We start from the raw sequence: 13,895 nt of genomic DNA, 5'->3' as shown, positions 1-13,895 counted from the left end.
CTGACTCGCACTTCTGTTGGCCACATCAATATTCATCTCTTTGTAAACATAGCCTGCCCCTACTGCTTGGAATCACTTGAGATTATTCATATTGATTCAGCAACCCGTTAATGATTAAATACAATGTTCCTCAAAACTAATATTTAACAGGAAAACCTGATTGGATTTGCTATTTTCTGCCTCGTGGAACATGCTGTCATGGTGTAAATGAAGAATCATCCTATTGTCTTTTAATAAAAATTTCCATCTCCGGCAAATTTGCATCCTACTGGTTAATTAAATATACTATTAGCATACTGTGCACAGTATAATCCCCACTGTCACCCAAAACCTAATAAACAAAAGCTATCTCAAGCAAAGCATCTCCTGGAGGTTTGCAGGGCTGGACCCACATTGCAGGTAAAAACCCAGATGGGGTGGGATCTGACACTCGTGCAGAGGGGGAGAGAGCATCAGGACTGGAACAGGGGTGCTAAAATCAGGACTTGGGTGCACTGGCCGAGCTGTGTGGGGCCAGTGACATGAACAGCAGGAGGCCAGGATAGAGGTGCATTAGGACAGATGCATGGCAATCACGGACTAGAATAGTAGCAAGCGCCATAGGTCCCAGCAGAGACGCATTGACAGGACTGTGTAGGGCAGAAACTTGCAGAACACTTATCAGTACTTTTATGGCCATTACCTTATTACCATTGTATCTGAGAGCCTCATAATCTCTAATGTATTTATCTTCATAAAACCCCTGAGAGGTACCATTATCACATTTTACAGATGGGGAACTGGGGCGCAGAGAAACTAAGCAATTTGCCCAATATCACCCTGTGGCAGAGCAGGGACTATGAACCTAGATTTCCCAAGTCCCCATGCTAGCACGCTCACCACTAAACCATCATTCCTCTCTACACTATCCCAGCCTCTGTCACACCTGACATACTATGCCTGGCTCTAGCCAGCTGTTTCCATTTCTCAGTTCCATGGGTACTAAATTCACTCTGAATTTTGTAAATAACAAAAATTAGAAAACAATATTGCCTAACATTCTGTAGCCGGCCCAGAGTCCCTCAGCAGATAGTTGCAGTCCTCTGTCAAACCCTGCTTAGACATGGGAAGATCCAGGTCTAACATCATAAAGTCACCATGCCTACCCATCCTGCCAGCCCACCACCACACTTCTCAGGCGTGGTCCCATGCCTGCAAAGTCTGGAGTCTTCAAAATTATTGCAACCTGAACAACCTTGTGCAGCCCTGGACACAAGCAGGGGGAGAATGGTGAAAACAAACATGCACAGTCACGTTACAGTAGCTTCACTAGAGCTGACGTAAAGCAGCCTGGCAGAGGTATGTTGCCTACGAGGTTTTCACCACGTTAGCTCTGCAAAGAAGACCCTTAACAAACCCTCATGGAAGAGCAAACCTACCCACATTGAGAAAAAATAGATGGATATGGACTTTCTGTGAAGCTGCATGAAACTTATTAGCACGCATCTCAGATCACAATAGCCGATGGACACTTCCAAATCATGGTCGTGTCATTAGTTCTGAGTACAGTAAACTAGAAGCCAATTTATCTTGATAAAATAAATTCAAGGCACAGTGCATCACACCTTTCGCTGGCCTGCTTTGCAGATGGCAGCTGACAGATGACATTTGCCTGGTAAAAGTTGTCACCATGAAACTGCTGCTTGAAGCAGACCAGCTGTATCCTGCATACTGTCCCTACTTCACCATCAGTCCAAGCAAAGCAAAGCAACAACGGAACTTGGGAGGGGTGGAGCACGTAGGCTTAGTAACCAGAAGTTAACATGCGGAGGGAAAACGCTTCGGCCCAGGTAAGGCTTTGCAGAAACCTCCAAGAGAAGGGTGGTGTAGGGTGAGAAAGGCCAGAGCAAAATCAATCTACAGTTCTCTCTATTTGGGGCGTGGAAATGCTGGGCTAGGAACAGAACCTGCATTGCTTCCATGGCCACTTTTATCTGTTGCTGGCCTGAGGGCAAAAAGAGATAGAACTATTAGCTGGAAGTGGTTAACTCACATGGCATTGCAAAGCATTATTAGCTAGGTCACTGGACTGGCTCATCATGGGCTCACTGTGCACAGCTTCCCATTATGTCTGATGGCAGTGGCTGTGTCATAAGAATTACCTGAACTCCATCATCACCTCCTTTTAGCTATTCCCCCAATCCCCACTTCATTCCCAGGGCTCTGGAGATAGGAGGCCAGGTGAAAATAATTCTTCTTAACCTTTTCTCTATCTTAGTTCTTCCGCATAGTAATGAAACAGTTCTTTGCTTTTTCATTGGCCTTTCCCATTCATCAGCTCAGCAAGTTTCAAATTAAAATGAAATTAAGCCTCACTTGAAGGCAAAAGCCATTTAATGATTACCCAATGTCTCCATTAAAGATGAAACAAAGCATAAATATTTATTCATGCCTGAGAGAACCTGCCTGGTGATGACACCACATGTTGCTTAGGTAATGGGAATGGGATTGCTGTCTGCACTCCTTACTGCAGGTTTCCTATATTTCAGCTAGCTGTAACTCTCCATGTTTACATGGTATTAATAGAACTGTTTTTCTGTCAAGTGATAGAAAATGCAGTAAATTAATAAGTAATACACAATTTTGGCACAGCCCTTTGCATTTAAGGATCTCCAAGAGCTTTGCTAACATGAATAAGAACCTATACAGAAGAATTGTAGCCATCCATCTGGGAAAGATAGATATTATTACTTGTCTTTTACACAGGGAAAAATCAGGACACAAAGAGATGAAGGGACTTGCCCAAGGGCCACCAAATCAGTGGCAGAACTAAAAAAGAACCCAGAAACCCTGACTAACAACACTCTCCTCCCCTATGTTCTTATATGATATAGAAATCTGGGATCAGGTAAACAGTCATCTTTGTGTAAGCGGGGGAATAGTCCCGCTCTTGTGGGGAACCTTCCTGGCTTCTGCACTACCCCGGTGAAGTGGGCTAGCGAAAGGATCTGAGTCCTCGCTCCCACTTCCTTTACCCAGTGGCCACCCTGCCCTTGAGGACTCACCTTCCACTTTTCTGTCTGGCAGAGTCCTCGTAACCCCAACAAGGCTGGGCCCCGGATTCCTGAGGAGCTCAACCCCCAACCCTGCTGTGGTCACCTAGGACAGGGGCTAGGGTGTTCCCACTCCGGGTTTCTCTCTCTGCACTGGGAACTTCTCTGACCCACTTACCATTACATACAATTTAAAGCAAATGCAAGCTATTTAATCAACAATTAATTTTAAAAAGAATAAGGGAAAATGGGAAAGGTTAAAAGAAACACATCACCCCGCTCTGTGGCAGGGAACATCACAAACAGTGTCTCTGGAATGTCCAGGCAGTTCACAGTCTGTTCCTTGCAAGTCCCAGGCCTTCTTCTCAGGCCCTGGCTGTGCTGCAGGGATGCTGTGGGTTGGACACTTGCTCTGGCGGTGGCCACACGCTCTCAGGCTCTAAGTGGTAGGACCCTTCTTCCCAGCATCGCCCCCGTCCTGTCGAGGTTATGATCCAAGTCTGGCCTGCAGAGCCCGTTGGCTGAGGCGTCTCCCTCTGCTGGGCCTGCTATCCAGGGTCCCCCTCGCTCTCCCCAATTGCTCACCGCACCCAGCTCCAGATCGCTCCAGCCCCAGCTGCGCCACTCTGTCTCTGCACTGCTGCTGCTTCTCTGCCTTCAGGTCCCTGGGCTGCTTCTTTGGCTCCTCTGGTTGCTGCAGCTCTGCTCCCAGGACAGGTCTGCTCTGCAGGCTGCTTCTGTGACTCTGCTCCCAGCACTGACCTGCTTCATGGGCTGCTTTTCTGGCCCCTCTGGCTCTGGTTGCTGCAGCTCTGCTCCCAGGGCAAGGCTGCTCTCTCTGGGCTGTGCCTCTGGCCTTCGGGCTGCAGCTCTGCTCCCAGGCCAGGGTCTGCTCTCTCTGCATCCTGCACAGCTCAGCTTGGGCCCTCGCTTTCTCCTTAGCTCAGCCCCACTCTGTCTGACCCAGGCAATTCCAGCTCACACGGAGGATGGGACCTCCCTGGCCTCCTGACTCCCTGATTAGCCTGCTCGCCCTGTCATTCAGGTTGACCTGGAGCATTGGCCTCTCCCCATTGTTCCTGGAGACTGTCCATCTCAGGGTCCTGATTTCCCATAGACCCTTCCCCTTTTAGTACTGGGAGCTAGCCAACCAAAACACCGCACTGAATGTTAGTAAGGGGGCAACAGTCCCCTTACATTTGTGTGACAGCTTCCTCAGACACACTCCTAGAGAATTCAGTCTGTGTGGTAGAGATTCCTGTCAGATATGGATTCTGTGATAAATGCAATCTGTGATCCATGGATTTCCTGACTCAGGAGTTTGCCCTATGACATATGGATTATTCCTTCCCATCTCTCCCCACAGCCGGCCTTATGAGTGGGTGACATGGGCATCCACCCAGGGCACCATGGTCAGGGCGGCACCAAAGTCAAGAGGCAAGAAGTGGGGCAGGCCTAGGGTGCAAGGCTGTGGAAGGGAATGTGGGGCAATGGGGGGAAGGGAGGCAGCAGAGCCTGGGTGTGATATAGTGTGGGTGTGGAGTCCAGGGAGGCAGCGTGGGCCAGCAGTGATGGGAGGATGCAGGGTGGGGGAGGCAGCAGGGGCCGGGGCACCAAAATACAAGTTCACCCAGGGCACCATTTTCCCTAGGGCTGGCCCTGTCTCTCCCTCTCAAGATGCTTGTACTCGAGCTAGAGAAGTGTATGAGGTTGATTTCCCAATATGAAGCCCTTCTTGGAAACCAGAACAATGGGACTGGTGAAAATGACATGCCTCTGTTTTATATATCCTTTCTAACAGTCTTTCCCTAGCAGTTCTATACCTGAAGGCTTAACTTGTTCTGAAGTGTCCAAAGTGTAAGCATCAGTCCCAGCAGGAATCAAGCAAGCCTCTTGTATTCCATTATAGTGTGAACGCCGAGGTGGTCTGTAGTTTCCAGCTCTTTTCTAATCTGAGAATGTGTGATCAGTTCGCCCCCTGCTCTTCACCCAGGGACATCAGATGTCTGAGAGACTGCTCTTCCTCGCTCCCCCACAGGGAGAATGCACAGTCAACATGTGCGGGCAAAACACTTGTGACCCATCCCTTTGGCTCGGATGACCCTACCTCAGAATGATATCCTTCTGCACATATGAACTGGTTCTCACAGCATCTGAGAGATGAGTTCTGCAGAGGAATAAGGGCTTTATTTATATCCCAGACATTACACTCCAAAGCACTTGAGACCAGAGCACAGATCCAAAACTCACTGTCTTTTGAGGATCTCCTAAGCTGCTTTTTTAATGGCAGCCAGGACTAGTGAAATTGGACTCCCTGGGTCCTGGCTGGAGCTGGGAAATGGTATTTGTGACCCTTTGTCTGCACGCTGCCAATATTGATATGAGAAACCTCACAAGAGAGCGTGCCCTGAAGACATATTTAAATGTATATTTGCACAACTGTTGGTGCTGGAAGGATTTGCACGTGTTGTGTCCCTCTGCTTCAGTAAATACAATGGGGATTCTTTATTGAGGCTTCTGGACACCCATCAGGGCCTGTGGATTTCTCTGGAAAGGCAGATTCTGATTGACCAATATAGACTGTGTTGCTTAATGTCACCAAAGGGTCCCCTAAATCCTGTCTTGGACTTCATAGACAGGGAATGGACTCTAGAATACATTACAGCCCGGTTAGTTTGAAAGCTCTTTGTGGGGTTAGGAGACATCCAGTCAGGGAGCAGAAACAATACCAGTGTGATTTAGATGGCCAATCACAAAGTGGGAATAGTAAACTATGCCTAATGAACACCTGAAGCTGTAGGCACAGCCAATAACATTCAAGCAGCTGCCCATTGGCTGAGCTAGGCTTCTGTGAACCATTTGCTAAATACTGCATATGGAAGCATCTGTAAAAAGCGAAAGAGTCAGTTCAGAGACAAAAGGGCAAAAATCTGTTTAATACAGTTCACCTAGCTCTAGCCCTGACTTAGATGTAGACCTAATCCTTCTGTGATTCGATCGAGTTGGGAGGATCAAAGGAGAAGGACTGATTTAGTGTTAACAAGTCACAGACAAGCTTGTAAGATGGGGTGTGTGTGTGTGTGTGTAGATGGATTCTTTTTCTGTGTATAATAATACAAAACCAACAGAGCATTTTGTCCTTACCAAATGATCAGAATAGGAAACTCCTTTGGCCAGGAACTGGATTGGGTGGAATGGATTGTTTACGAAGTCAATTAAGAGTCCTTAGGAAATGATTCCAGCCTGTGAGACAGAAACATAATCAGAAGCACAAGTTCTGGAGGCAGTTGGTAGTGGTCTACAGGCAAAGAAACATGGAAAAGGATACAAGTGGAACTAGTTAGACAGGACAGAGCTGCCAAAGGTAAACAACCGAGTTGCATGCAGCAAATGTGGCCTAGTAGAGCTAACCTGGAATATTTTGAGCTTCTGTTGGGTCCTCAGTCCACGATGTGGTGCTGACTGTAGTCTTGGCAGATGCTGTCTTTCTTTTCCTGGTGAAAAGGGGTCTCCCATAGACATAGGCTACAGCAGAAGAGGAGCTGTGGGGAATGCATATGAGATTCAGCCCCACCATCATTACAGCCAGAGTCCTAGGTGAACTTCATGACCACATCACACTCAGCAGGTTTGGAAGGGGGAAGTGAAACCTCGAGAGTGTTTCAGGCACTGATCATTTTGTTGCTGTTAACTTGTATTTCTGCAAAGCCCGTAGCTAGGAAACTGCTCACCAACTGTGCAGCTAGTGCTGCTCAGCGTGACTTTCCTTTTCTACCAGCTCCCAATTGAAATGACAGGGAGATGATTTCCTTTCTCTGCAGCTTAGGCTCAAGCTGGGAGAATTAGAAAGAGAAAAAACTAATTGAACAGAGAGCACATTCAGTACATCCACCAAAAAGTCTTGTCCAATTTCTCTCTAATTAGAACAACTCAGAACAAATCTTATCACCTGCACTTTGCTTCTTTGTTAATGTCCCCAGTGATGGAAGGGGAATAGCTGCTGGGAAACGCTGCCCACTTGTGTTCATTCACACACTGCCCTCCATATTGTCACTCCGGGAACCTCAGCATTCCTTTCAGAGCCTCCAGCACCCTTTACCCTCCATTTCAAGGCCACAGCACAACACACCCAGCTGTGGACACTCTCTTTTCACTTGAGAAGGACTGGATATAGATTTGATTCATCTCAGAAACCATCATGGTGCTCCTTCATTGTCCAGATGGATTTTGCCCAAGAGATAGGGGATATTCCCTTTGCCAGAGCCCAATGCTTATAGGGCAGTGAAGGATTAACCCTTTCTTTAGTCATTAGCCAAGGCTAAAAATGTTATTCCCTACCCCAGCTTGCTCTACTTAAGGCTTAACAGTAAAGAACTTGCTCCATCCCTATAGGCTGCTAAGGGGCCTAACAAAGAACATGGCAAACAAAGGAATTTTCAAGCATATAAGAGAATACTTTGCATGCAGCATTCCCATGATCAGAGAGTCAGGCATAACACAAAACATGACTGAGTCACACATCAAGATGACTGTGGAGACAACATGAAAAATCTTCTTCGTATACCTTTCCCCCTCCCTCTTTTGGAGGTCCTGATTGCTGCTCCCATCTCCTCTTGCCCAGGTTTTGGTAACCATGTCACTATTCTAGAGTCCTCCAATTCCCTCCTGGCTCATGGGGATAGAGAAATGGGATGGGAAGTGGAACTCAGGGCTCCATGCAGAGCACTAGTCACAAAGCCCACTGGTTCAGGCTTGATTATTATGTATCTAGGTAGTTTCACGTGCCCCACGTTATGTATTTTATGATTTTAAGACGAATGACGAGACACTATGGCACCCTGCTGCCACAGTGATGGACATGTTAGAAATGCACTGGCAGAAAGATGTGGGTCTACTTCAGTATGTCTTTACTATTTATTGTAATGAACCTACTGAACAGTAATAGGTCAGCAGAGAGCAATGTGATGAATCTGCTAAGGAGGAATCAGGAGGAAGACAGGGAACTGGGTGCAGGGAGGTTCCTTGGCAGTTGGGAAGCAGTGGATTATGGAGTCAGCAGGGCAAGGGCCCCTGACAGGAGTGTGGTGGCTGGAGGCAGTGGGCAGAATGTTGATTGTGATCCAGTAGCTGAAGCACCTACAGCACTTGCCTGGGAGCAGTGTGCCTGACAAGGTACGGGGATCGGTGTCCCATGGCCCCCTCGTCCCCCCACAAGGAAGTGACTGCTACTCTATATAAACTATAGAAAGGTGACCTAAAGAGTCGTTCCAGGGCTAATTTGTGACTTCAGGCTACAGTGAACACTACTGAAAAGTCAGTGCTCCCCACCCGTTACCCACACCACAGCACCTGACTAACACAGTGAGTTTCTATTGTAAGTTATCATCTCGGGCTGGTAAATTTTAACTGAAAACCTAGCACATCCATCATAACAGGAAAACTCTCCCCAGCTAACAGTGAACTCGGTGCATTTCCCGAAGCATGTCCAGAACCCGCAGTGCATTCCCAGAGCCCAGTTGTCTGCACTGGTATAAAATACCTGTGAACAGCAAGAGCACTCTAGGTGCTAGAGCCATGCAGAGAAGTGCTCTGAGTAACCCCCTTCAGAAGCCAGTGCTGATATTTAATGAAGCTGATTCTTATTGGTCAGAGTTTCAGCCCTTTAAAATGAGTGGAGAGACCATTCAAACAGTTCCGTCGGGTACAGTACAGGACATTTTCTTTTTTTGGCCCTTTAACACCTTCTCCTTTGTGCACTAATTTTATTACATGGATAATCCTCTGTGAATTAGAGGATCCTGAATTCAGAATCAGTTTGTTTTCTTGCTTAGCGTTGGGGATGGATTCAATGTGGTTTCCCCCCTTGTTTTTTTAGGTCAAATGATTTCCCCCCACCCCTTATTTAGACAAAGATGGTAGAACCATATAATTTCAAAACCAGTGCATTGTCCTCTTGTTACTATTTTAGCACATGCTTTGTCTGAGAGTATTGCAGTATATGTAGCGAGGGAGACATGATTTTGCTTTATCCGCTCTATGCCTTTAAAGTTCTAGAAGGCTTTGATGTTCTGGGGGAAACTGCCAGTCAGACTCAGCCTGTTCTAGAGAAAACATACACAGGCTGTACCTATTCTCTTATGGAGACTTTACTTTTGTTCTCGTTAAGCCTAAAATAAAAGCAATTAAGACTGAAACTATATGGTCACTCCTTATGTGTGGAAAACATAACAAGGACAGGATCTACACAGGGGCCTCATTTCAGAAAAATTTCCAGGGCAGGGCAAAGTTGTGTCAGCATATAGGATATCCTCTGTGATTAGTTTATATTCTGCAAAGTCGGGGTGTGTGGAGTGGAAGACCTAATGGGGCATATAGACCAGGGGTTCTCAAACTGGGGGTCAGGAGGTTATAACATGGGGGGTTGCGAGCTGTCAGTCTCCTCCCCAAACCCCGCTTTGCCTCCAGCATTTATAATGGTGTTAAATATATTTAAAAGTGTTTTTAATTTATAAGTGGGGGGTCGCACTTAGAAGCTTCACCAGTACAAAAGTTTGAGAACTACTGCTATAGACCATTGGTCTCCAAAGTGGGGTGCGCAAGACCATCCCTGGGGGTGCACGGCAGGAGGAGCGCCGCCGAAGGAGTGCCGCTGGCATAGCGGCAGCAGATCTCCCGGACTTTTGATTCTTCGGTGGCACCTCGGCTCTCCCCGCTTCATATTCGGCGGCACCTCTTCTCTTTTTTTTTTTTCTTTTTGCTTCCCTAGAGCTGGCCCTGGGGGTGCGCAATCCAAAAAGTTTGGAGACCACTAATATAGACTATGAAAAGTTGGGGGGGGGAGGCAACTTCTCCCCTAAAGCCATAGCAAATCACCCATAATGGATCTAAAACAAGGAAGAGCTCGGAGGAAGTGAAGTAGACATAAAGAGGTCTTCTGTTGAAATAGAAAATCTTCAAGTTATGTCCCCACACATATCACTTTCAGTATCCAGTCCTCATCAAATACCTTGAAGAGGCCAATTTCCACAAAATCACTCACTGTAGGCAAAATTAGCCTACACTAATGTTATGAATTGGATCTAGAAGCACTTTCATTGCCTGATTTTTGCATAGTTGAAAGTTTCTACCTTGAGGATTTGGTTTTCTTTAAATAACCAGTGACAACAATTGCCTCTACAAGAGCCAGTTAATGTTCCTTTGCTGAATTCTATCAGAAATGGATGATAAAAATGGCAATACCTAGCTCTTAGGTCAGCTTTTCATCAGTGGATCTCAAAGTGCTTTACAAAGGAGGTAAGTCATTATCCCCATTTTACAGATGGGGAAACTGAGGCACAGAGTGGGGGGAAATGGACTTGCTCAAGATGGTCAAGCAGGTCCAGGGCAGAGCCAGGAACAAAACCCAGATCTCCTAAGTGCTCTAGCCACTAGAGTACACTGCCTCCATCAGGACAGGCACTTGTTGATCATTAGGAGTCTGCAGACAAAACACCTTTAGCAGTCACTGAATCCCAGCCATTGTCAGATACTCCAAAGATTAAGCTCCTTCCTTCTGAAGAAGAGCTTCCTGCTGCTGTTTCAGTGAGCTCAAATGCAGGTGTTTGGACACAACACCTGCACATCACTAGGGAAAGGGTTCTGTTTAGACTTAATGTGATGTGATCACACTATCCTAATGACCGCCATTCAGCAGGACAATATTGGAGCCAGGATAGCAGAGACACCTGTCAGGACTAATTTAGGAAACAGAGACCCCTTAACTCAGCCCTCCTCGCCTTTACACTGAGCTCATACCATGTCAAGTGAGGTCTGCTGGAGTAAGGGTTATGGAAAGTTCTTTTTGCAGATACAGACTAACATGGCTGCTACTCTAGAAAGTTTTGTTCTTAATGGAAATGTTGGGTCAGGAGCTGGCTTACCAAGTCCCCTTGTAACACACAGCTCAGGTTATAACTTTGTAGGTTTTTAGTGGCTGCAAAAAACCTTACAAAGAAGCCCACTGGTGTAATTTGGAACCAACTTTGCTCCTAGAGGTTTGCCCATTCCTGGGATCTCAGGTTTGGTTTCAAAGGCACAATGGTTGGATTGAATCCCCATTTATTACAAAAGAAGCGAGAGTTCAGCTCAAGTTTAGACCCTCCAGGGGACTGCATGTCCCACTGGTGTCTTGGAACGAGTTGGAATTTCACAGCTGCAATGCCCAATCTAAATCCATTAGCTTAGTTCACCCTCTGCCTGCAGCCAGCGTGTAGCTTTCACTTCAGTAACCCTCTGGAGGGACTCTTATCCCAGGGCAGCTGCACTGGGAAGAACTAAAACAGCCCAGATTTGCAGTGTGGACCATAGACCAGCACAACTAGGAGACCAAACCACAGGGATATTTTAGGGCTGCTTTCCCACATACTAGAGGGCAATGTGAATACACCGCTCAGGGGCAGCATGCACATGCTCTTGTGCAGCAGGCATATTATCAATCATCATCAATTATTTCTATTATTATAGCACCCAGGAGTCACAGTCATGGACCAAATTCATTGAAGAGACAACAGTGAGGAGGTTTTCTCTCCTAGATCTGGGGTCAGCTGGAGATCACATAATGACAAACAGGGGCACTACATCCGACAGGGATGGCTCTAAGGTGGGCTCGGTATGGCTGGTTTCCGCTCTAAGGTGGGCTCGGTGTGGCTGGTTTCCGCTCTCTTTGTACCAACAAAATCAGTGCAAATGGGCCACAGAGCTACCGTGGCTCAGGCCCATGGAGCGTACAGGCCGACTGAGAATTCTTTCAGTGTAATGCAACACATTGCGTATTTGATAGACGGACACAGGCCAATCCCAGCAGACTCCCAGGAAGCAGGCTTTGGGTCACTATTATTCTTATCACTAACATTATAGCAGTGCCTAGAAGCTCCAAGCAGGAGGGGACCCAGCCATGTCCGGCCCTGGCAGACATACCAACCTGCACTTTTGAATCCTGTAGGTAACTGGAGAAGTTGGCAATACCCTGGGTAGGCTGGAATCAGTGGCTTTGTTCGTAAGTGTTAGCCTTGGAGCCACTTTCTGCAGCATAGACTCTCCCCCTCCTTACTATTTTAAGCAGGCTACAGGTTTTCTGCTTCTAAGTGGAGGAAGCTGGGTTGGTCCAGACAGCTTGCAGTGCCATCGTGCAGGAGAGCTGGGTTTGGTTTCCAGTTACATCCTCTGCCATATAGCCTGGTAGCAGCTGGGTGTGCTGCAGCGACTATGCACTTTGGCTGTTTAGGGACAAAAGTATCATAACTAAAACAAGGGATTCTGACACAAACTGTAAAACAAACACAACAAATGTTCTTTATGCAAACAGATGATGAATCCTCCCCACCAAGGACAGATCTTACAGTGATTTGCCTGCAGAATGAAGCATAAATGTACGATTTCTCATCACAGTAGCTGATCTTGGCAGCCAAGTACACACTTTTCACGATTATATTGCAATTAATTCAACTTAACGCCAGAGCTACTTTTGTTGTTGTTCCATTATTTTTCCAAGACTTTGTCATACCTGAACCTTCTCTTTAGAATTACTGTCTTCTCAACACAAGGGGAAGTTATTGCCTCTCACATTTAATTTCCCTGGCAACAAATTCATAAACCCAAACCCCAACAAACTGAGTCTGAGAGATGCAAATGTATATCAGGCAAGGACAATTTTTAACTGCTGGGAAAAGAAAGTAGAACAATTCATCCAAAAACAGAGGAACTAATTTTGCTTGAGTTAACCCTTCACGTAGGAACACATGTTGTCAAACTTGATTAGATCATTGGACTGTCAAGTCCAGTGTCTTGCCTCCAGCTCTAGCTAAAGTAATGCCTGATACATCAGAAGATAAAACAACCCTGTAAAGCCAAGTGTGCAATTCTGTTCTTCTTTTCCCTTACCCCGGGCAATCAGCTGAGGCCCTGAAGCTTGAGCTTTCAATCCCTTTACAATTCCGTCCAGAGCCTGCAGAGCTGCAAATGTTATGGATGGTGGTCGTAAAGTAATCTGGACCTTTGTCAGAGCCAGCCATAATATTTAGCTTGATGTCCTTCTGCAGCAGTTACTCCCACAGCTCTGCCATAAGCTAGAGGGAGAAATATCGCCCTCTCTTTGCTTTCAGTTCGAATCTGTACATTCACAGCAGTGATTATAAACTGAATGACATAATAGCTTCTTAACTCAGACATGCCTAGAAATAGAATACAGTAAAGCTAGAGGGTAAGACGTGGCAGAGCGCTAACCAGGAGCCACTCTAGGAGACGGGGCAGGATTTTCAACAGTGCTTCTAGGCGCCCGACCTGAGACTAGAACTAGTTGGAAAAATTTCAACAAAACATCGTTTCATCAGAATTTTCCAATTCCACAAAATCAAAATGTTTTCTAGAGATAGTTCAGTTTTCGGAACAGAATCCTGCCTGCTAAGCCAGTTGCTAGACAGCCTGGGCTCACAGGGTCTGTGGCTTCAGGGCAGCGCACCCCACCCCCCAAGGGTCTGCAGCCCACCAAGTGGATTGCCCCTGAAATGGGGACATCAGAGCTTCGAGGTTTCACAGCACTAGGGCAACCAACCAGGCAGGATCCAGACCCTTTAGAGGTGAATTTCCAAATTTGGGAGCCTGGGGGAGGTGGGAAGGGGAGGGTTGTTTTTAATCAGAATGAAACCAAATGCCAAAATATCAAAATCCTCTGGGAAACAGAATTACTTTTCTCTGCTCAGCTGAGCTGGTTATACCTTAGAAGGGCCTGGTTTCCTGAAAGTGCCAAGCTCCGGAGCTGCCTCTGAAAATCAGCCAGCTTTATAGTATTTGAGTCTGAACACCCCAAAACTGAGCCCTCCCCCCAAA

General features: G+C 46.6%; 1 long non-coding RNA gene across 1 annotated transcript; it reads right to left on the bottom strand.

Moving 5' to 3' along the window:
* Window positions 1-5,959: 5,959 nt before the first annotated feature.
* On the bottom strand, window positions 5,960-12,114 carry LOC140916505 (uncharacterized). The gene is made up of 3 exons (XR_012160532.1): window positions 11,992-12,114; window positions 6,444-6,574; window positions 5,960-6,275 (listed from the first exon to the last, which is right to left on the bottom strand). It is a non-coding gene; the product is annotated as an uncharacterized LOC140916505 (long non-coding RNA).
* Between the last annotated feature and the right edge of the window lie 1,781 nt (window positions 12,115-13,895).

Source organism: Lepidochelys kempii, chromosome 8 (genome assembly GCF_965140285.1).
Source record: "Lepidochelys kempii isolate rLepKem1 chromosome 8, rLepKem1.hap1, whole genome shotgun sequence".
NCBI classification, from domain to species: Eukaryota; Metazoa; Chordata; order Testudines; family Cheloniidae; genus Lepidochelys; species Lepidochelys kempii.
Note: the sequence above shows the minus strand (reverse complement) of the source record. Positions and strands in the feature narration are given on the sequence as shown.